Source organism: Cupressus sempervirens, chromosome 4 (assembly GCF_028749045.1).
Source record: "Cupressus sempervirens isolate cs-2001-9-10 chromosome 4, ASM2874904v1, whole genome shotgun sequence".
NCBI classification, from domain to species: domain Eukaryota; kingdom Viridiplantae; phylum Streptophyta; class Pinopsida; order Cupressales; family Cupressaceae; genus Cupressus; species Cupressus sempervirens.
Genome location: NC_143121.1, coordinates 200,117,638 through 200,142,229, shown reverse-complemented (window position 1 = coordinate 200,142,229; position 24,592 = coordinate 200,117,638).

The following is a 24,592-nucleotide window of genomic DNA, read 5'->3' as shown; positions in this document are numbered from 1 at the left end:
GAATAGACAGAATAGAGTGGCCCACATTCTTTGACCAATTGTCAAAAATTACAGAAATCAAGGATGAATTAAAGCAAAATGAAGCTATATTCAGAGCCATTATATAGAGGTTGATAGAGAGAAGCTCAGATGTCACTACTATGTGTATATCTGTTATTCATTTAACATATCACCAGATAGAAGGAATTTTTGACTTACTAAATAAGTTGCAATATTTTGATAATAAACAAGATTCTTTCTATAGAAGATTAACCAATTGCCTTTCCAAGTATTTTGTAGAAAAATTTGATTTATTCCCTTGTGCTCTAAAGTCAGTTGATAAAATAAAAGAAAAAGAAGAATGGAAAAGTGAGCTAGATGAAGCTTTTTGTGAGAGAATAAATAGGGTTATAAATGAAGCTGGCCATCTATTATGGGCAATAACAAATGAGGAGTTGGTTAAAGTGCAGATATTTTATAACTCTATCAAAAAGGAATTGGTTAATATGGAGATATTTGAAAATTCCCTTTTAACTATACAAAGAGAAGTTCTAAGTTTTGATTGGCCAGAAGATGTTGTCTATAATGAGTGGAAGGACAAATTCACGTCTACAGAGTAGATGTCAGAAGATGATGAGGTAGAAGATCATGCAGATGTAACTGTTACTTTAATAGTCGATGAAAAAGATAGAGAAAATCCCCAAGTTAAAGTAAACTTACAAATAAATGAAGGAGATACTTCACTTTCAAACCTCATGATCACTTATTCCAAGGAATCAGATAGATAAAAGAATCAAATCATTATGCCAATTCTAGAGAATATAACAGAAAGGGCCCACAAAAGGAATATTTAATGTAAAACTTTTTTCGTTATTCACATTTTTGTCATCTTGTGATAAGTGTATGCAAAGGTTTTCTTGTAAAAGACACCTATCACTTTCTCTTAGCCTAAAGCTTGTTGCATCTCACACTATTTAAGTGAGATTCCAAGGCTAAAGAAAGGTCCGAATTCTATTTTTCTAAGTGATATGCTTAGTCTGTCTTTGGTCCAATATTTTTTGCAAGCAAGTTTGTGATGTATTTTCTCTATCAATTCTCTAAGAATACATGAATATAGAATGATATGTGTTTCTTTCTAAAGGTCATTCTAAGTCTATTGTAAATTGTATACAATTTTCAAAGAAAATGAATACAAATTCTGAACTATCTCCATATCAGTTCTTTCTGAATCTCATCTCCTTTTAATTACTTGGTTATCCTGATGTTATATGAGTAAAGGCTTGTGTAATTGAATGCAATCTGGTTAGGTTGTATATGTGTTCATCACTGCTGTTAGTTCAATGGATTAAGTAAAAGCTTCGGTGAATTTGATAAGGTTGCTATAGTAGTGAGAAGGATTTTGAATGATGAATTCTGAAAAGAATTGCTGATAATATTTGTTTTAAGGCAACAAATTAGATCTAAGGATTTGTTGTAGACTCTGAACCCCAATGGATTAGGCACTAGTCAAATTGATTTAGCTGAAGGAGAAATATGTCATAAATGATTATCAAAATTCAGAATTATAATCAACTTTACTTTTATTTTTGTAGATCTTCAAAGTTAGCCAGCACTTGTCTGCATGGAATGTTTTAGCTTTAGTTAGCCACTATTGATTGGGAACATCTGCAAATCTATAGAAGAAATTTTGGCCATATATGTTAGATGGGATGTGTTTATCAAGTTATCAAGAATTGTGTATGTATTTGAGGATTTGAGATGAGAATTAGAATGAAACTAAAAATAATCCTCATACAATTTTCCTAGTCTTGAATTATCCCTGGGTATACCCACCCTAGTTTTGTAGAGCCAAAAGAGTAGAAAACCACCCTTGGTTTTGTTGAAGTTGGGCCCAAATGCTTTACACATGCAATTTTTAACAAGAATTGGCTAGTCTTTAGGTTGTATGAGTAGTATCATCTTGGTATTAAGAATTTTGTTGCTTAGTGGTTTTAGTCCCTTTTAAAACACCAACAAAATGGTGACTCTGCTAGGGAGTTGTCCAACACATCTATGAAAAGTACTGTAGTTTCTTTGGTCCTACTATGTACATGTGTATCATGTTATCCAAGTTTTGCTTGTGGTTATAAGGGAATCTTTACTGACAAACATTGATAATTTAAAGAAGATAAAGCCCAAGTACCATTGCTACACACTGACGTATCCAACCTATCCAAGTGTCTTATCTAACAAGAAAGATTTGCAGTCTTATAGCATCAGTGATTTGTCTATCTGTGTTAGGTATTTTTGTTTCGCTTATGTGTTGTTTCTTTGAGTCAACAATAAGTGTCATTTTATATTTTCTCGAGAATAGGGTGGTGACTCAGTCAAGGTTTTGAAGCTAGTGCTTATATTAACAAAAGGTGAATATGGCTGACAAGAGAAAGAACATAAGAGCTTACATGAGAGCCAATCCTAATGTATCAATGTATATTGATCTACCCCAAGGTGGTAGGAAGAACCAAAATAAGAAAAAGATAGATCCAAATCCAAATTGGAAACCCAGAGGCAATACATCCATCAATTCTCAGTATCAACCAGTATTAGGAAGAGAGTTTTCTTCACTTAGTTCTGAATCTGAAAATACAAGACTCTTAGGAGGCATGTTGAGTACCCCATTACCAGATGAGAGAGTATTTCATGACAAAGATGTGTCCACAGTAGGAATTGCTTCATCAAGGCTAGATCCTATAGTAGATATGAACTATATGGTAGGATTTAGGAGTTCATTTGGTAATCCTTTTAATACTTGAGCAGCCCCATACATGGAGCCAAATCTTATAGATTTGAACGATCTTGCTAATTCAGAAGCTACTTCTGCAGATCCTAAAGAAGTGCATTATGAGATAGGAGTTCTGAAGAAATGGATTGTTGAGGAAGAAGCTAAATGCATTCATCTTGAAAAAGAAAAGGAGCAAGCCACCTTGGATGCAATAATAGAAAGGGATGTTCTACTGAGAAGGATGGCTGCTTTGAAGGAGTAGAATAAAAAGTTAGAAGAAAATATCACAACTCTCCATACTGATGTATTTGTAGATGTAGACAATCTAAGAGCTAAAGTTAAAGAACAAGAGAAATGCCTAAATCAAAGGCAAGAACTAGTTATTGCTCAAGTCCAAGCCTATAAACCTGTTCAAGTGGACCCTGTGGAGCCCACTACAAAAGCTCTACATAAAGGGAAAGGAAAGGCTACATGAATCCAAATAATCAAGTGTCAAGCTAGACCAAGCAAACCAATACAACCCTCCATGTCAAAATTAGATCTAGATCTGGAAAGGGCTCAAAAAGAGAGGGAAGATCTTGCAAAAGAACTTGAGAAGGTTGAGAATGAAGCTCAAGCTACAGAAACTAGGAGAAAAATTCAATTCATAAAATCTAATTCTGCATTGGCTTCATGGCCCAATTTGTCTATCCCACCTGCAACTCCTGCACTAGTTAGTGGTTCAATAATCCTAACTCATGGAATATCCCAATATGCTCTTGCCTCATCATCCACTACTGGCACCCAAGTCCCATTTGTCACACCTCAACCATCCCAAGCTACACCTCTAAGTCAAACTAATATAGCTAGTACCTCAAATGTTCTTGTTTTCTAGAAGAAACTTGTATACCTAGAAAAGTATAGAAAAATATCATTTGCTGGTATTCCTGGTGCCCCACATCCCATATCATTTGATTTAAGAGATAAAATGGTTAAGTTATTTGGGAATAATGTTGTTACTGGTGAAGAACATTTGAAAATTTTCTTTGATATGTTGAATGATTATGAAGTTGAACATGAAGATATGGTAATGAAACTACTTGTGCATTCACTAACTAAGGATGCAAGGGATTTGTTTAGGAGGTTGCCTGATGACAGTATCACCGTGTGGAATGATTTGGAGAAATTGTTCAAAGAGCAATATGGAGACAACACTAATGCAAGATTCATGTTGAATGAGTTCAACAACATCAAGAAAAATCCAAATGAGTTCACATTCAATTTCAATGTAAGATTCCAGAAAGGTATGTACAGACTATTTCAAGTTATGAGGTTGAATGAAGATGTCTGTCTCACAACATATTTTAATGCTTTTGATAGCAAAATGGCTTATCAATTAAGGGATAAGGATCCTAAGACTTTAAGGGATGCTTATAAAATTGTAGTAAATATAGAGAATAATAGGAAGGCATCTGAAAAATTAGGTAGGAGGGATGATCCAAATCTTTTCAATCCTATGAACAATAATAAAAGGGAGACTGATAAAACTCCTATAGGAAAGAAGCCACAAGAACCCACTATAGGCCAAGTTTTGGAATTGCTCAAGAAGATGAATCCCACTAATTTTAATAAGCCAAATGTTGCTAAGAGAACCCCTATGAATAACAACAGTTTCAATAGGCAACCTAGAATGAAAAATTACCCTTACACCACTCAGTGGAAAGATGGTAAGACAATCCCCAACTAGACCCAAAATGTGAAGGATAAGGGTACTCTAGATCCCCTACAAAGGAACACTATGAATATGAATGATGATGTACTATGGTGTATTATATGTCAATCACCTCATTCTACTGATTATTGTGCTATTTCTCAGTCATTTTCTCAAGGTCAAGGTGTGCAACCTGAAGAAGAAACTGAAGAGAAAAGCCATGATGATATAAGTTGCAATATGGTAAGCATATGTGATGATTTGATAGATTCTGATTCAGAAGAGCCTGAGAATGATATTACTAGTCAGAGAATTGCTTATCATCTACATCATCAGCAAGTGCTTTCAGATGATGAAAGTTATGATACAGATAAGGTATGTGTTACATCCGCTGATGTAGGTCTCACAAGCTTAAGAATGCCCTCCAAAGAGGAAATTGCCAGAATTACAGCAAAAATGATTTCACAAGTCCATAGTAATTACAATTTGAGAAATAGAACAATAAATAATGATGTAGGAAAGCCATCTAGTGTATTCATCAAAGATATCACCCATAAGATGAATGATCAAAATAAGAGAGTCAATGAATATGTACCTAAGATCAAGGACAACAAGGTTAATAAGTGGGAACCAAAAAAGAAGGTTTAGTTTCAAATAAATGAAACAACAAAACCAGTGGTGCAACCAAAGAAATAAAAAACTGATACTATCAAGCAAATAGTGGTGCCTGTTGTTCAAAAGACTCCAATGCTAGGTACTCTTGTAAAACCCACTATTACTGAGCATGTTGATATGATATCTATGTTGTCTCAAATAACTGTGAAAGTACCTTTGTCTGAAATTCTTAGAATGGAAGAGCATAAGAGCAAGGATTTATCATGGTTGGGTGAGATAGGAAACAATAATATTGTTGTAGATCAAACTATTGCCCAACAAACCCCATTAGTAGTAGAGGAAAATGGTATCATATCCTAGATTCCCCAAATGTTTTTAGTTGATTCCTTAGTAGCATTTATAGAAGATATTGAAACTTTTTTACTCAACCTGATCATAAAAGGGAAGACCCTAAAAAACTGTATGATAGATTTAGGAGCTTCCAACACCATAATGCCTTTAAAAGTAATGGAAGCCTTAGGATTAAAAGTCGATACCAAGCAGGGCAGATGTAGAGGAATGGATGCTAGGAAGTCCGAGTCATAGGTACCATAAATGCATTACCTTTCAAACTAACTATATATCCTAAAGTAGAGTTAACCATGTTTGTCCTTGTGGTGGATATACCTCCACACTATGGAATGTTACGCTCCAAAAAATGGAGTGCTGCCATGGGGGGAAGCCTATAGTGTGATTTAACCTATGCTACTTTTCACATTGGGGATAAAGCTATCAGGGTAAATAGAGAACAAAGGGTTAATCACATTTTAGGGGAAGAAATTGACAAAGATGCCACTTGTTTCTTAGATACTAGGATCAATGCTTTCAAAGCTGAATTGATTATTCAAGAAGTGGAGAATTTACCTGCTATAATTGAACATGAAGTTGAATGTTGTACAAACTCACCAAAATTATAGACAATGTTCTTTGATGGGGCTAGTTCTAAAGAGGGTTTAGGGGTAGGTGTAGTTTTTGTCTCCCTTGAGAATAATACCTTTAGATATTCATTCACATTGAAGTTTTCCTGCACAAATAATATTGCAGAATATGAGGCATTTTTGCTAGGATTGAAAGTTGCCACACATCATGGGATCAAATAGAATCCTTTGATGCATTTGGTATCTCATGGAGAGATAGGACTCAAAATAAGATGGCTGATTTGTTAGAAAATGTAGCAATCAAGCCTGAGGAAATATCATTTGTAGGGATATCCAAAATTGAGGTACAAAATAGGCCTTCAATACCTGATAACATAGAAAGCTGGCAAGTCTTTGAAGATGACAAAGACATTACAATTTTTTTTTTAAATGAAGATAAGTACCATGGTTGGGAAATGGATTGGAGTGAACTGATTGAAACCATAGATGGTAAGGAAACCATTTTTAGCGAAGAGATTATGCAATTGAAAACCAATAAAGTACCTAAGGGGCTAGTGGTATTGGAAAACATTTTTGATACCTAGGATAGAGTAAAACCAAGAGTTAAGGATCTTAAACCTCCAGAATTAGAAGAGATGAACCTAGTTACTGATGAAGCCCCCAAAAAGGTTTATATTGGCCAAAATCTGCCTGTAAAACTTAGAAAAACATTGATTGACCTACTTAGAAAGTATAGACATGTTTTTGCATGGTCATAGGACGACCTTAAGGCTTATAGGGAATATCTATTCCAGCATGTCATACCCTTAAAAGATAATGTAAAACCTTTTAGACAGAAACAGAGACCAGTGAAACCTACCCTAGCTCCCAAAATGCAAGAAGAGTTGATGAAACTAAGGGATGGGGGAATAATCAAACCAATTAGGCATTCCACCTGGGTTTCAAATTTGGTTCCTATCAACAAGAAGAATGGAGATATAAGATTGTGTGTGGACTTCAGGAACTTAAACATTGCATCTTTGTAAGAAAATTATGGATTACCTAATATGGAAGCCATGTTGCAGCAAGTGACTGGTTCTAAGTTAATGTTAATGGTGGATGGTTTCTCTAGATATAATCAAGTTCTAGTAAAGGAAAGTGAACAGTTCAAGATAGCCTTCACAACCCCATGGGGAACATATGTATATGTAAGGATGCCATTTGGCCTTATCAATGCAGGAGCTACTTTCCAAAGAGCCATGGATGTGGCATTTCATGATTACATTGACAAATTTATGGTTGTATACTAGGATGATCTTATAGCATATTCTAAGAAGGCTGAGGATCATTGCAGACACTTGGAGAAAATTTTTATCAAAGCTCTCGAATATGGAGTATCCTTGAACCCAAAGAAATGCACATTTGGGGTGACAGAAGGCAAATTATTAGGACATATAGTGTCTAAGGATGGGGTGAAAATAAACCTTGAGAGAGTAGCGGCTATTGACAAAGTCCCCAAGCCAAAAAATGTAAAAGGAATTCAATCTTTATTTGGCCAAGTTAATTTCCTTAGAAGATTTGTTACCAATTTTGCTAAGATCAGTAGACCTATCTCAAAGATGCTAAAAAAGGGAGCCACTATAGATTGAAATGGTGAGCCTTCACAAGCATTATAGGATATTAAAATTGCAATAAAAAATGCTCCAGTACTGAGAACTCTAGATTACACAAAGCCTATGCATATCTTTTCTTTTGCATCTTTTCACATTGTAGCTGCAATTTTATTGTAGAAAAATCAAGAAGGATATGAGTAACCCATTGCCTTTTTCAGTAAGTCACTGCCGCTTGTTGAATTAAAATATGAGATAAATTAAAAGTAGGCATATGCTTTAGTAAAGGCTATCAAAGCTTTTAGATGCTACCTAGTAGATGCTACTGTCATTGCCTTTGTAACTGGTGCTGCAGTGAAAGATATATTTGCTCAATAGGAAGTATCAGGAAGAAGTTGTAGATGGATCAACAAGAACCAAGAATTCAATGTTGACATACAGATAACTAAGTTGGTAAGAGGTTAAGGTTTGGCTAAACTTATGGTTAAATCTAATTTGGATGCAAATTAGATAAATGTGGTAGTTGATGACCTCAGATCTGACTTATGTGACACGGATCATTGTGATTGGTACACCAATGTTATATATTACCTACAACACATGGAAGCTCCCCCTCATTTGCCTAAAAATGAAAAGAGAAGTACTAAATTGCAAGCCATCAGGTATATAATATTCCAAGGAAATATATGGTGGAGAAATTTTGAGGGAGTATTGTTAAAATGTGTTGATCAAGAAAAGGCAAAAGAGGTCTTGAAGGAGATGCATGCTGGAGTGTGTAGAGGACACTATATGGCCAAAACTACTACACATAAAGTAATGAGGGCTAGATTTTGGTGGCCTTCCCTTTTCAAGGACACTCAGATTATGATTAGAGAATGTGACCCCTGTTAGAGGTTTGCTGGAAAACTAAAGTTCTCAGGTAATACTCCATTGAAGCCAGTGGATGTTCAAGCACCCTTTCAACAATGGGGTCTGGAATTCATAGGAGAGATTTTCCCCAAGTCTAGCATTGGTTACTCTTGGATTCTAGTGGTTATTTATTACTTTACAAAGTGGGTAGAGGCTATCCCCACAAGAAATGCAACAAGTAAAGTTGTCAATAACTTCCTACTGAATAATATTATCTCTAGATTAGGTTTTCCTCAAAAAATTGTAACAGACAATGCTACGTGCTTCAGGTCTGAGGAATTTATTAAATTTTGTGATAAATATGGAATAACAAGGTCATCATCTTCTCCTTATCATCCACAAGGGAATGTACAAGCTGAATCCACAAATAAGAGCTTGTTGAAGGTGATTAAGAGAATCTTAGATGATAACAAAAAGGCATGGGATTCCAAGTTACAATTAGCAGTATGGGCTGAAAGGGTAACTATGAAAAAAGCCATTGGTGTAGCTCCATTTGATTTAGTGTATGGAATTCAAGCTAGAATGCCTCATAACAACTTAATGAGACTCCATAATTACATTTAGTTGTATGATGAAGATACTACAGATGAAATGCAAGAAAGAATGGATGAAATTGTAGGACTAATAGAAACTAGAAGAGAAGCATCTCTTAAAAACCAAAAGTTGCAACTGCAAGTTAAGACACTCTATGACAAAAGAACGGTTAGCAAAAAGTTTGAAGATGGAGTTTTAGTCTTAATATGGAATGCCAGAATTGAGGATAAAGGAAAATATGGTAAATTTGATCCTATCTAGTTAGGCCCATATCTAAATGAAAAAACTTGGGGTGAGGATTCTTATATACTCAAAGATGTATTTAACAATATTCTTGAATTGCCAGTTCATGGATAGTTCTTGAAGAGGTATTTTTCTTAAAAAATACTTATTTTCTCCATGAACAGTATTTTTTAGGGTTTCTTGGTGTTTTTTACATTCTATATATTCTGTAAATCTTTGCAAATTTATACAGTCTGGTTCCTTGTTTCTGTGTGTTTCTCAGTGCTCTCTCAAGAAGTTGTCATTTTTACCAAATATGTGGTGTGCTCTCTCAAAGATTCTGAATTCTTGCATAGACTCAGGTAGTCTATCATCCCCAGACAGAGCCACTATTGGTGTGATTTTTCACAGTATAGCAAAATTTTGATATTTGGGTGAAAAATCAATTAAGTCTTTGATTCTTACAGACTAGGGTTTTATTTTGTGAAATCCTGAAAATTGTTAGATTACCCTAATTATACCCTGTTCTGTGGGTTGTATCTTCCTTTTAATTTCTTAGGGTTTGGCTCTCAAATTATCCATGGAAAGGCCCTAAGTGCATGAAAAATGCTTATACCTTTGTTTTGTGTCACCCTAGTTTTCAAATTTAAAAAAAAGGTATTTTCTTCAAGTATTTTGGCAAGGCATCTTATTCTAATGTTTTGTTTGCATCAGAATACTTTTTAATCCTTGTGATAAGCCTTTCATGTGCCTTTAATTGTGATATTCTTTTTGAAAGGACACCAAGTTGAAGTGTTTTTCAAGACCGTTGATCTATCAGAGATCAAGGGCTAACGCATCCTTGCATTATGAAGTTGTAGGATTTTAAATAATGCAAGGAAGCACATTTGTGACACATAGCCCCTGATGGTTTTTGAGATCCGGTGCACCGCAAAAGCTCTTGTATGTCAGATTGTTAGGAACTTTTGTAGGTTTGTCAATAATTTTACACACGTCCTGGAATCCTGTGATATCATTGGTGGATTCACCAGTAGAGATATGTAGCTTATCACCAAGAAGCGTCAGCCATTGATTTCGTCTTAATCAAGGGCTAGCGCATCCCCGCAATTCTAAGATGCGAGTCATTTAAATAAAGTGGGGAAGTATATTTTTGACATGTGGCAAGGTTTGATGAGATATGTCCTCCGTGGTGTGTGTTAGATGAGTTGGAACAGGTGGAGGAACATCATTCATCACTTTAGCCAAAATGCTACTCAAATTGTGAAGTTTCCATAACTGTTGATCTATCAAAGATCAAGGGCCTGCGCATCCCCACATTATGAAGTTGTATGAATTTAAACAATGTGGGGAAGTGCATTTGTGATGTGTGTCACAATGGGGTTGAGTATTTTTAATGTAGTGTGCTACACTGTAAACGATTGATGACGTGTAATGCTAGATGTGCCACTGAGGGATTTTGACTGCTGAATGAAAATGAAGTCTTATTAAACATAGATCCTTTGAAGATCTATACTTAGTGCATCCTCGCATTATGAAGCTATAGGAATTTAAATAAAGTGGGGAAGCACATTTGTGATGCGTTTCATAGTGGGGCCAAACTATGAGGACTGTAGAAGTCACGCCATAGGATCTGACAATTGTGCTTAGTTGGAGCTACTCATCCATGTGGGCCAAAAAGGTGTCAAAAATAAATACAATAGTTAGAACACGTGGGTTAACAATAGTCATATCATTTTCCCAAGTGGATAATGTGAGCATAAAATGGAGAGTTATTTTTGATCATCGATCTTTTCTTGATCAACAAAAGGAACTTCCCCGCATTCTGAAGTTGCAAGAATTTAAACAAAGCGAGGATGTGCCCTACAGACATGTGTCTATGGTGATGTCAAAAAATTTTCTTAGATGCCCAGCAAGGTGGAATCAGCATCGTCATTGATCTTTTGAAGATCGACGATTAGTGCATCCCAGCATTATGAAGTTGTAGGAATTTAAATAAAGCAGGGAAGCACATTTTTGACACATGGACTAAATGATGCCAAGTACTTGCTTGCTTAGAAGAAGATATGGGATCTACTAGCATGGAATGTTTTTAGACAGTATGAGCTCATATGGCAGTTTCTTATTGGTCAGTGCAACTGATTGGTTGTTAATAGAAAGTGGATTAGTCTGATCGTCGATCTTGTCTTGATCAACGAATGGTGCATCCCCACATTATGAAGTTGTAGGATTTTAAATAATGTGGGGAAGTGAATTTGTGACACATAGCATTATTTTAAATCCATAAAGCTTGTTACTTTTAAATCAGAACCGCCTGATTTGATAAAATCTATAGATGGGATTCAAACTTGGGTGCAAACTGTGGGAATTGGTTACTAAGAGTAAATGTGATTTAGATCTTATGCGTGTGGTTTTAACTTATGAAAAGAGCCCATGATTTCACCATTAATGAACTACCAAATTGCAGAAAGAACATCAGGTCATAGAAGATTCAGAGCTAGGGCATGAAAATTCTTGGTTAATACTCCAGTAAAATTGTAGAAGACATCATATAGTGTAGAAGTGTGAATTTTGGTGGTTAAGTACTGTGTGACTTTCTAAGTAAATTTGAAGTATCTATTGTATTGAATTTCCTAGGGTTCATCCAAAATCCCTCCCCAAAAAGAGTTTACTAGGAAAATAGATTATTTGAAACGTTCTGTGCATTGATGATTTTCTAAAAAAATTTCCCTTATCAGTGCATGAAATAACTAAGGGGAGGGAACTCATTCCAAAAAATCCTAGAATAGTTGTAGAAAAAGGCTTTTATGAAAAATCTATTTGGGTAAGAGATGCCCAGGTTTCCATGGGAGGTTTGGAGTTGTTTAAGAAATGGTTTTCAGAGCGAAAACTGGACACTCATATGAGCAATGTTTGGGAATTTGATATTAGTAAATTGACAGTCACCACTATTTTCTTTGATAGTGATTTATTGATGAACCTAGAAAATAATTATGATCCTATCATGAGATGTGTAAAAAATCATTCTGGAGTCAATCTTTTTAGGGTTTGCGCTAAGCTGTTCAGTGAGGTTTTTAGCCTTAACCCTAACCAAGCTATGCATGAAATCATTGATATGGATGATTTAAAAGCTAGATATGATGCACAATGAATTTACCTAAGAACAAGGCCACTGTAGGAACATGCTGCTAAAATTGGCACTTTTCCTATGACTACAGCCAGTACCCCATAGCCATTGTTGAGAAGACATATCAACTTGAGAGCTCAAGCATTGTATTTTTCTCTTTGCAAGATGTTTGGGATAGATGAAGGTGATCAAATTCCAAGTTCTATTGTCCTTATAATGGCTGAAACCCTTCAATTTGGGATGAGTACCATCCTAGATTTTGCCACTTTTCTAGCAAAAGAGATTCACAATGGTTTGGTTGGAATAGCAAGGTGAAAAGTAAACAAACCATTCTGTTGGTATTCATTGATGATGCATGTATGCTTATACAAGGGATATACTTTCTTCTCCAAGGGTATGGAGTTGGAAACAACCAAGGATGGAGAGAGGAATCCAGTGCAGTTGTGGAGTGTGGATATGACTTCAGAAGCCACAGATGCTAGTTATGTAAGATTTGAAAAATATTTTGCATCTAGGTTGAGATTGGTTTTGAAAGGTGACAACCCAGAATTCCACAAACATTGTTGGAATTGGTTAGACCTAAGGACGATGCACAAGGACTGTTGGTTAGTCATAATTGGGGGGATATAATCCCTTATAATGTTTCAATTGAGATAAGGGTATATGGTTTTGTAGGAAAGCCACATGTGTTGCCTTTCCATGTGCATTTGAAGATTGGGATTGTTGAGCTCTTATGGAAGATAGGCACTATAGATGAGAGGGAATTGTTTAAGAAGGGAACTTTCTTTCCAATGGTTACTATAGTGCATGATTTTGTCTTTGTCAAGAAAGGTTGGAAGCACTTGAATTTGTTTTTGGATAGATATAACATGGCAGAGTCTCATGCCAGATTCATTGACCCTGAAGGATTCCATGAACTATTAAAAGAAATGGTGAGAGCTTCTCATATGGTACATCAAGTTTACTATCCAAAAGATATAATTAGAAATATCTTCACATTGCAGGAGCAAGAATTGAGGAAAGAGAAATTGATAGTTTTCAGGAAAACCTTGGAATTCATTAATGCTTTTGACCCCTAGTATGACCCATTGAAAGATAAGAAATATTCAGGAGCTAAAATAAAGGCATTAATGAATAATTTATCCATAATAATTCAAAGCATGAATGAAAAGAAAGCTATGTATGTTGAGGCACATCCAGACAAGGCTACAAAAGTACAAAGAAGAATAAGCAGTAGACATGTGGTAGCTCCTGGCCAATATACATTGCAGAAAAGGGTAGGTTATGTCATGATTCAAAATGTGTATTAGGCACCCCCTCATAAGAAATCAAGGTCAAGAAGTCCATCTGCAGCCAGCTCTCCAAGAAGACAAAGATTAGAGCAGGGGTCTTCTTCTTCTCAAAAGGAACAACACTCCCCAAGCCAGTCCCCAATCTAGATAGATGATGAGGCATCTCTAAGGGAAAAACTTAGATAAATGGGTGGAGAAGGGGATGTGATTTTCACTTCTACAAACCTAGATATTGGAGAGCCACAAGAACCTCCTACACCTTCCTTGGACCTAACCATTTCTGATTTCCAAGGTAAGGAAATTGACCCAATCATTGCCCAAGCTTTTGAAAGATTTATTCATGATGAAAATTTTGTAAGATCTAGGGCCTTTGCTCAGTTCTTGTGGAGATTAAATATGAATTTATTTGAGAAAACCTATGAGAAGATCAAGGTTGAGCAACTAGATAAACTGGACCCCTAAAATGCAACACAATAGGAATTTTAGCATTTTGGTTAATTGGTTCAAAGTTATGACATGTCAAATAGGGCTTCCCAAAGTTTAGAACTATTCATATCAGCATAACATCAATAAACTACCAACTTTGAAAGGTTCAAAACCTACTCAAACAAATTTGAAATGACTCAAAATCTAAGACATAGATTCTCTGTTATGGACACTAGACACTCCCATAGTTGAGTTATGAAACATTTCTAGGTTAAAGATATTCAAATGCAAACATGGCCTCCTATCACTATTTAACACTTAGGTGAAAATGCAAAATTGACAATTGCTCAAAACAAGGCTTCACAAAATGGCTCAAAATGGTAATTTATCTTCATGAAACATATAGAAAAACTAAATGCAAGGTGTTAAAAACATTAAAAACCTCTTAGTCCTCAAACATATAGCTAGGTACACATGTATCAAGAAGCACTTATAGGGCTTAAATTTCTCAATGGTGCTCAAAATTTGACTTGCAATTTTGCGCACCAACACCTCTTACATTATTTATCCCTCTACATGCATTGATCATTTTCTACTATATCAGCTACTTCTTCCTCTATATGCATTGATCAGTTTGTTCTATTTCTCCCTCTTTGACAACAATGTTAAAGATACATTATCTCAGCTTCTTATCATGCAAGTATAGAATTTTTTAGGTACTCCAATTTCTCCCTTTGTCACCTTTCTTGTGACTTATTTGGAACTTCAAGACTTTTATTACCTTAGGCATGATCCTAAAGTAAATATTATTTACAACAATTTGCAATATGCCAACAATCAACTCATTTGATGCAGGGCAGTCTTTTTCTTTCTTAAAACAACCTTGTATAGGGGTATCACCCCTAACTTACCTCTAAGATACTCAAATGCATCTTTAGGTAATGCTTTTGTGAAGATGTTAGAAATCTATTCCTTTGAAATGACATATTCCATCCTTACTTGCTTATCTTCCACCAATTATCTTACATAGTGAAACTTACTTGCAATATGCTTTATTTTGGCATGCATCATAGGATTCATTGATATGTTAATAGCACTTGTGTTATCACAATAGAGTATCATAGGTTCAATTACATCTTCTTTTATACATTGCAATAAATGTTTGATCCATACAATATTAGTGTAGTTGATAGCAGCAACAACATATTCAGCTTTTGTTGTGGACTGTGAGGTACAACTTTTCTTTCTGCTGGTCCAAGTAACCAAACTTTTACCTAAGAAAAGTCCTCCTCCACTGGTACTTTTTCTATCATCAATATTACCTCCCCACTATACATCAATGTAGGCTTTTAACTCAAACTTTCCACTCCTCTTGTAATATAAACCAAAGTCATCAGTTCCTTTTAGGTACCTCAATATTCTCTTTACTACCATCAAATGATTTTCTCTTGGATTTGTAGAAAATATTTCCACTATTCCAATAGCTAATGCAATGTGTAGTCTACTATGCACAATGTTGGCTTGATTTTTCAATGTGTAGAGGTTAAAGGAGTATCTTGTGAAAAATCATTTAAATCATGAAATTTTGAAAATTAGGGTTTTATTCCTTGTGTTTTTTCATAGTCGTCAGATTTCCCTAGCTTTAGAATACCCTCAAAATTGTTTTTAGAAAAAATGTTTTCAATGACATTTTTCCCAAGGGAGGGCTTGCATAAGCATGAGGTCATTATATTTTTGTTTAATCTTACATGACTGCACTTAGCATACAAGTTGATTAATCATTCTGTTAGCCATTACCTATGATGACACAAAGTCCTTTTAATCATTGATATTGTTCAGATCAACGAGTATCACATACTCGTAATTTCAAGATGCAAGGCTTTTAAGTAGTGCGGGCTTGCGACTTAGCACCACGTAGCCTTTATTATTCCTAAATTTTTGTGAATCATAAATTTTTAGGTACTTTTGTATGTTCGTCAGTACTTTTGTGCATGTCCTAATTTTCTCGTGATATCATTGGTGGATTTGACTGGTGAGACATGCAGTTTGTCACCAAGAAGTGTCAGCCATTGATTTCATCTCAATCAAGGGCTAGCGCTTCCCTGCAAGAAGAATATGCTTGACAGATAAATAATGCAAGGAAGCAAAAATTGGACAAGTGGCATGATCTGACAAGACGGGCCCGTTGTTAAAAGAATAATGCTGAGATGTCCTCTGTGGTGTGTGTCAGATGAGTTGGGATAGGTGGAGGAAAATCATTCATCACTATCAGCCAATGTGCTACTCAAATGGAAAAGTTTATGTAACCATTGATCTATTAGAGATCAAAGGCCAGTGCATGACCACAATTTGAAACTGCACAGGAAATAAGTAGTGTGGGCAAGCAGATTTTTGACATGTGGCAAGGTGGGTCAGGTATTTGCAAAGCAGTATGCAACATTGTAAATGATTGATGACATGTACTGCCAGATCTAGCACATGGAAGAGTTTTGATTGCTAGATGAAAATGAAATCTTATCAACTGTAGATCTTTTGAAGATCTATGGATAACAAAATCCCGCATTATGAAATTGTAAGACAGATAAGAAAAGCGGGAATGTGCCTTTGCGATGTGTGTCACAGTGGGACTAGACCATGAAGAATGTAGGAGTCACTCCATAGGTTCCACCAAAGGTGCTTAGTTGGAGATAGTTATGACCTGGGATAGAAAGGTGTCAAAAAATAAAAACAATAGTCAGAACATGTGGGTTAAAAGTAGTCATGTCATTGGCCCAAGTGGATAATACAAGCACAAAGTGAAGAGTTGTTTTTGATCGATGATCTTTATCATGATCGATGACTGACGCAGGCCCGCAATTCGAAAATGCTTGTTAAATAAGGAAAGTAGGAATGTGCTAGCATGGCATGTATGCTAAATGATACCAAGTACTTGCTCCCCCAGAAGATGATGTGGGATCTGCTGGCATTGAATGTGATTAGACAACATGAGCTCATATAGCAGTTTCTTATTGATCAGTATAGCTGACTAGTTTTTATTAGAAAGTGGATTAGCTAGATCATCGATCTTGTCTTGATCGATGAATAATTCTTCCTAACAATTCTAAGATGAAGGGATTTTAAATAATGTGGGGAAGTGAAATTGTGACATGTAGCATTGTTTTAAAAGCCGTAATGCTTGTTATTTTTAAATCAAGACAATCCGATCTAGTGAAAATCTATAGATGGGATTCAAACTTGGATGCAAATTGTGGGTAACAGTTACTAAGAGTAAATATGATCCAGACATTATACGTGTGATTTTATTGCATTGTAAGAGCCCATAATTTCACCATTAATGAGCCACTAAAGCATAGAGCTAGGGCACGAAAATTCTTGGTTAACAATCTAGTAGAATTGTAGAAGTTTTCTCATAGTGCAGAAGTGCAAATTTTGGCGGGTAAGTACTCTGTGGTTTTCTAAGTAAATTTGAAGTATCATCTATTGTAGAATTTTCTAGGGTTCATTCAAAATGCCTCCCCAGAAAGAGTTTACTAGGCAAACAGATTATTTGAAACGTTCTCTGCATGATGATTTTCTTAAACAATTCCCCTTATCGTTGCATGAAATAACTAAGGAGAGGGAACTCATCTTGAAACATCCCAGAATAGTCATAGCAGAGGGTTTTTATGGCAAAGCTAATTGGGTAAGAGATGCCTAGGTTTCTGTGGGAGGTCTAGAGTTATTTAAGAAATGGTTTTCAGAGAAAAAATTGGACACTGCTATGAGCAATGTTTGGGAGTTTGGTATTGGTAAATTAACAGTCCCCACTATCTTCTTTGATATGATTTATTGATGGACCTGGCCAAGAAATATGATCCTATCATAGGATGGGTAAAAAATAATTCTGGAATCAATCTTTGTAGGGTTTTCCCTAAGCTGTTTAGTGAGGTTTTCAACCTTAACCCTAACCACGCTGTTCATGAAATCATTGATATGGATGATCTACAAGCCATATATGATGCACAACGAATTTATTTATGAATAGGGCCACTACAAGAGCATGCTGCCAAGGTTGGTAATTTGCCTATGATTACAGCCAGTACCCTAGAGCCATTGTTGAGAAGACATTTCAACTTGAGAGCTCAAGCACTGTATTTTTGTCTTTGCAAGATTTTTGGGATAGATGAAGATGATCAAATTCCAGGTTCTGTTGTCCTTAAAATGGCTCAAACCCTTCAATGTGGAATGAGTACCATTCTAGATTTTGCCACTTTTCTATCAAAAGAGATTCACAATGGTTTGGTTGGAATAGCAAGGGAAAAAGTAAACAAACCATTCTGTTGGTATTCATTGCTGATGCATGTGTCCTTATACAAAGGATACACTTTCTTCTCCAAGGGTATGGAGTTGGAAACAACCAAGGATGGAGAAAAGAATCCAGTGTAGTTATTGAGTGTGGATATGACTTCAGAAGCCATAGATGCTAGATATGTAAGGTTTGATAGATTTTTTTGCATCTAGGCTAAGGTTTCTTTTGAGAGGGGACAATGCCAGAATTCCACAAGCATTGTTGGAATTGGTTAGACCTAGAGATCATGCACAAGGGCTATTGGTTAGTCATAATTTAGGGGATATAATCCCTTATAATGTTTCAACTATGATAAGGGTATATGGTTTTATGGGAAAGCCACATGTGTTGTCTTTTCATGTGCCTTTGAAGATTGGGATTGCTGAGCTCTTATGGCAGATAGACACTATAGATGAGAGGGAATTGATTAATGATGGGGACACAACCCAAGAATAGAATGGACACAACAGAAAAGGGAAATTGTATTAACTAAGAAAATAAGCTAGTACAAACAATATAGAGAAAATAAACTTCAAGACATGCCCTAAGGGCTTACAATAGCATAAATTTGGAGATAATTTCTCCTTTTAGTACCTCCTCTCAAACTCCACTCCGAACTGCCTTTTACAATGCCAAAAATCTCCTTAAATAGACCCTAGAGGGTTAAGGACTAGTACATTATAGAAAGTGCTAGTAGGCATCCACCGACCAAATAGAAGGTTCCAGAAGTTACGTTAGAAGTCGGTACAAATCTAGAAGAATCCAGAAATGGTAACTGAACTTTCGGGACACATAACTATTGAACCGTAGCTCCGATTGATGAACTATTTACATTTTTGGAAAGCTCTTGAAGCGCTCTATAGCCCTGTGGACAATCTTTGCTCGTCCCCCATTTTTTGGCCCTTTTCAAGGTCATTTAGTGCCCCTAGCCTAACTTTGAAGCATTCTTAGGAGGTCTCAAAAACTTGAAAAACTATAATAACTTTCAAACCATGGGGCCTTTTGACCTGATTCTTTTTCTAGAATGCTCTAAATCACAATTACATTAATCTGGCCAATTTACACTTTCTAGGTCACCAAAATGATGGCCAAATTGCATGCTCCTATTTTTTTGGGATTTTCTAGCACATTAATAGTTGAACTGTGAGAGTTGGAACCTTTATTTGACCCAAATGGGTATCCAAAAATGACAAGACATGAAATAGAAACTAAATCTAAGTACATTTTTTGGGTGATACAGGATTGCCCTTATACCTCTGGATGCTTCTGCATCAATTAAGAAGGGCACTTTCTTTCCAAATGTTACTGTAGTGCCTGATTTTGTCTTTGTCAGAAAGGGGTGGAAGCACCAGAATTTTTTTTTGGATAGATATAACATGGTAGAGTCTAATGCCAGATTCAGTGACCCTGAAGGATTCTATGACCTTTTAAAATAAAGGGTAAGAGCTTCCTATATGGTACATCAGGTTTACTATCTAGAAGATATAATCATAAATATCTTCACATTGCGGGAACAAGAATTGAGAAAAGAGAAATGCATAATTTTCAGTAAGACCCTAGAATTCATTAATGCTTTTGACCCCCAATATGACCCATTGAAAGATAAGAAATACTGGGGAGCTAAAATACAAGCATTAATGAATAATTTTTCCATAATAATTCAAACCATGAATGAAAAGAAAGCTATGTATGTTGAGACACATCCAGACAAGGCAGCAAAAGTACAAAGAAGAATAAGCAGTAGAAATGTGGTAGCTCCTAGACAATATACATTGTAGAAAAGGGTAGGTTATGTCATGATTCAAAATGTGCAACAGGCACCCCCTCATAAGAAACAAAGGTATCTGTGCATCATGCAATGTGGAATAGGCAATGTGCATCCATCAATTCTTAGTATCAACCAGTATTGGGAAGAGAGTCTTCTTCACTTAGTTCTAAATCTGAAACTACAAGACTCTTGGGAGGCATTTTCAGTACCTCATTACCAGATGAGAGAGTATTTCAGGACAAAGATGTGTCCACAATTGGAATTGCTTTGTCAAGGCTAGATCCTGTAGCAGATATGAACTATAGGCTATGATTTAGGACTTCATTTTATAATCCTTTTAATCCCAGAGTAGTCCCATATGTGGAACCAAATCTTATAGATCTAGACGATCTTGCTATTTTAGAAACTACTTCTGCAGATCCTAAAGAAGTGTATTCTGATATAGGAGTTTTGAAGAAACAGATTGCTGAGGAAGATGCCAAATGCATTCATCTTGAAAAAAAAAAGGAGAAAGCCACCTTGGATACCATAATAGAAAAGGATGCTCTACTAAGAAGGATGGCTACTTTGGAGGAGTAGAATAAAAAGTTAGAATAAAATACTACAACTCTCCATATTGATGTATTTGGAAATATAGACAATCTGAGAGCTAAAGTTCAGGAACAAGAAAAATGCTTGAATCAAAGGCAAGAACCAATCATTGCTCAAGTCCAAGCCTATAAACCTATTCAAGTGGACCCTGTAGAGCCCACTACAAAAGATATAGATAAAGGGAAAGGAAAAGCTATAGGAATCCAAATAAATGAACCTCAAGCTCTACCAAGCAAACCGATACAACCCTCCATGTCAAAATTGGATTTAGACTTGGAGAAGGGTAGAAAAGAGAAGCAAGACCTTGAAAAAGAGTTTGAGAAGGTTGAAAATGAAGCTCAAGCTGTAGAAACTAGGAGAAATATCCAATTCATAAAATCTAATTTTGCATTGGCTTCATGGCCCAATTTGTCTATCCCACCTGCAATTCCTACACTAGCTAGTGGTCCAATAATCTCAACTCAGGGAATACCCCAATCTTCTCCAGCCTCATCTTCCACTATTGGCACCCAAGTTCCATTTGTCCTACCTCAACAATCCCAAGCTAATATAGCTAGTACCTCAAATGTTCCTGGTTTCCAAAAGAAACATGTATACCTAGAAAAGTATAGATAAATATCATTTGCTAGTATTCCTGGTGCTCCACATCCCATATCATTTGATTTAAGAGACAAAGTGGTTAAGTTCTCTGGGAATAATGATGTTACTTGTGAAGAAAATTTGAGAATTTTCATTGATATGTTGAATGATTATGAGGTTGAACATGAAGATATGGTAATGAAATTGTTTGTGCATTCACTAACTAAAGATACAAGGGATTGGTTTAGTAGGTTGCCTGATTACAGTGTTACCTCATGGAATGACTTGAAGAAATTATTCAAGGAGCAATATGGAGACAACACTAATGTAGGATTCATGTTAAATGAATTCAACAACATCAAGAAGAATCCAAATGAGTCCACATTTGATTTCAATGTAAGATTCCAGAAAGGTATGTACAAATTATTTCAAGTTATGAGGTTGAATGAAGATGTCTGTCTCACAACATATTTCAATGCTTTTGATAGCAAAATGGCATATCAATTGAGGGATAAGGATCCCAAGACTTTAAGGGATGCCTATAAATTTTCAGTAAATATAGAGAATAATAGGAAGGCATTTGGAAAATTGGGTAGGAGGGATGATCCAAAGCTTTTCAATCCTAAGAACAATAATAAAAGGGAGGGTGATAAAACCATAATAGGAAAGAAGCAAGAAGAACCCACTATAGGCTAGGTTTTGGAATTTCTTAAGAAGATGAATCCCACTAATTTGAATAAGTCAAATATTGCTGAGAGAACTCCTATGAATAACAACAATTTAAATAGGCAACCTAGAATGAAAAATTACCCCTACACCACTCAGTGGAAAGATGGTAAGTCAGTTCCAAATTAGACCCAAAATGTGAAGGATAAGGTTACTCCAAATCCCCTGCAAAGGAATACTGTAAATATGAATGATGATGTACCATGGTACATTATATGTCAGTCACCTCAAGTTGCTGATTATTGTGTTGTTGCTCAGTAATTTGCCCAAGGTCAAGGTGTGCAACCTGAAGAAGAAAGTGAAGAGAAAAGCCATGATGATATCAATTGCAATATGGTAAGCATGTGTGATGATTTGATAGATTCTGATTCAGAATAGCCTAGAAATGACATTATCAATCAAAGAATTGCTAACCATTCACATCATCAGCAAGTGCTTTTAGTTGATGAGGGGTATGATGCAGATAAGGTATGCATTACATATTATGATGTAGGTCTCACAAGCTTAAGAATGCCTTCCAAAGAGGAGATTGACAGAATTACAATAGAAATGATTTCACAAGTCCATACTAACTACAATTTGAGAAGTAGAATAGTAAATAATGAAGTAGGGAAGCCATCCAGTGTATTCATCAAAGGTATCACTCATAAGATGAATGATCAAAACAAGAAAGTCAATATAGATGTGCCTAAGATCAAGGAAAATAAGGGTAAGAAATGGGAACCAAAGAATAAGGTTTAGTTTCAGACAAATGAAATAGCAAAAGCAGTTATGCAACCAAAGAAATCAGAACCTGATACTATCAAGCAAATAGTGGTGCCTGCTGCTCAAAAGATTCCAACTCTAGGTACTTTTGTAAAACCCACTATTATTGAACCTGTTGATATGATATATATGTTATCTCAAATTACTGTAAAAGTGCCCTTGTCAGAACTTCTTAGAATTCAAGAGCATAAAAATTAGTCTCTATCATGGTTGGGTGGAATAGGAAACTATAATATTGTTGTAGATCAAACTGCGTCCCAACAAACCCCATTAGTAATAGAGGATAGTGGTATCATATCCCAAATTCCTCAAATGTTTTTAGATGATTCCTTAATGGAATTTATAGAAGATATTTATCCCTTTTTCCTCAGTCTAATCATAGAAGGGAAAACCTTAGAAAATTGCATGATAGACTCAAGAGCTTCCAACACCATAATGCCTTTCAAATTAATGGAAGCCTTAGGATTGAAAGTGGATACCAAGCAGGGCATATGTAGAGGAATGGATGCTAGGGAAATCCCAGTCATAGGTGCCATATATGCTTTACCATTCAAACTAGCTGCATATCCAGATGTAGAGTTAACTATGTCTATCTTGGTGGTGGATATACCTCCGCACTATGGAATGTTACTATCTAGAAAATGGAGTGCTACCATGGGGGGAAGCCTATAGTGTGACTTAACCTATGCTACTTTCCACATTAGGGATAAAGCTAACAGGGTAAATAGAGAACCAAGGGTTAATCAAATTTTAGGGGAAGAGATTGACAAAGATTCCACTTGTTTCCTAGATATTGGGGTCAATGCTTTCAGAGCTGAGTTGATTATTCAAGAAGTTGAGAATTTACTTGCTATAATTGAATGTGAAGTTGAGTGTTGTACGAACTCACCAAAATTATGGACAATGTTCTTTGATGAGGCTAGTTCTAAAGAGGGTGCAAGGGCAGGTGTAGTCTTTGTCTCCCCTGAGAATAATACCTTTAGATATTTATTTACACTGAAGTTTTCCTGCACAAATAATATTACAGAGTATGAGGCATTGTTGCTAGGATTGAAAGTTGCTACACATCATGGGATCAAAAAGTTACATGTTATAGGGGATTCTGAGTTAGTCATCTCCCAGATAAAGGAAACTTATGCATCCAAGAATAGGAGACTAAAACAGTATAGAAATGCAATTTGGGATCAAATAGAATCCTTTGATGCATTTGGTATCTCATGGAGAGATAGGACTCAAAATAAGATGGCTGATTTGTTAGCATATGTAGCAATCAAGCCTAAGGAAATATGATTTGTAGGAATATCTTATATTGAGGTACAAAATAGGCCTTCCATACCTGATAACATTGAAAACTAGCAAGTCTTTGAAGATGACAAAGACATATCAAATTTTTTGTTAAACGAAGATAAGTACCATGGTCAAGAAATGGATTGCAGTGAACTGATTGAAACCATAGATGGGAAGGAAACCATTTTTGGCCAAGAGATTATGCAACTAAAAACAAATAAAGTACCTAAGGGGCTAGTGGTCTTGGAAAACATTTTTGATAACCAGGACAGAGTAAAACTAGGAGTTAAGGATCTTAAACCTCAGGAATTAGAAGAGATAAAACTAGGTACTAATGAAGCCCCCAAAAAGGTTTATATTGGCCAAAATTTTCCTGTAAGGATTAGAAAAATATTGATTGACTTACTTAGAAAGTATAGACATGTTTTTGCATGGTCATATGATGACCTTAAGGCTTATAGGGAAGATCTGTTCCAGCATGTCATACCCTT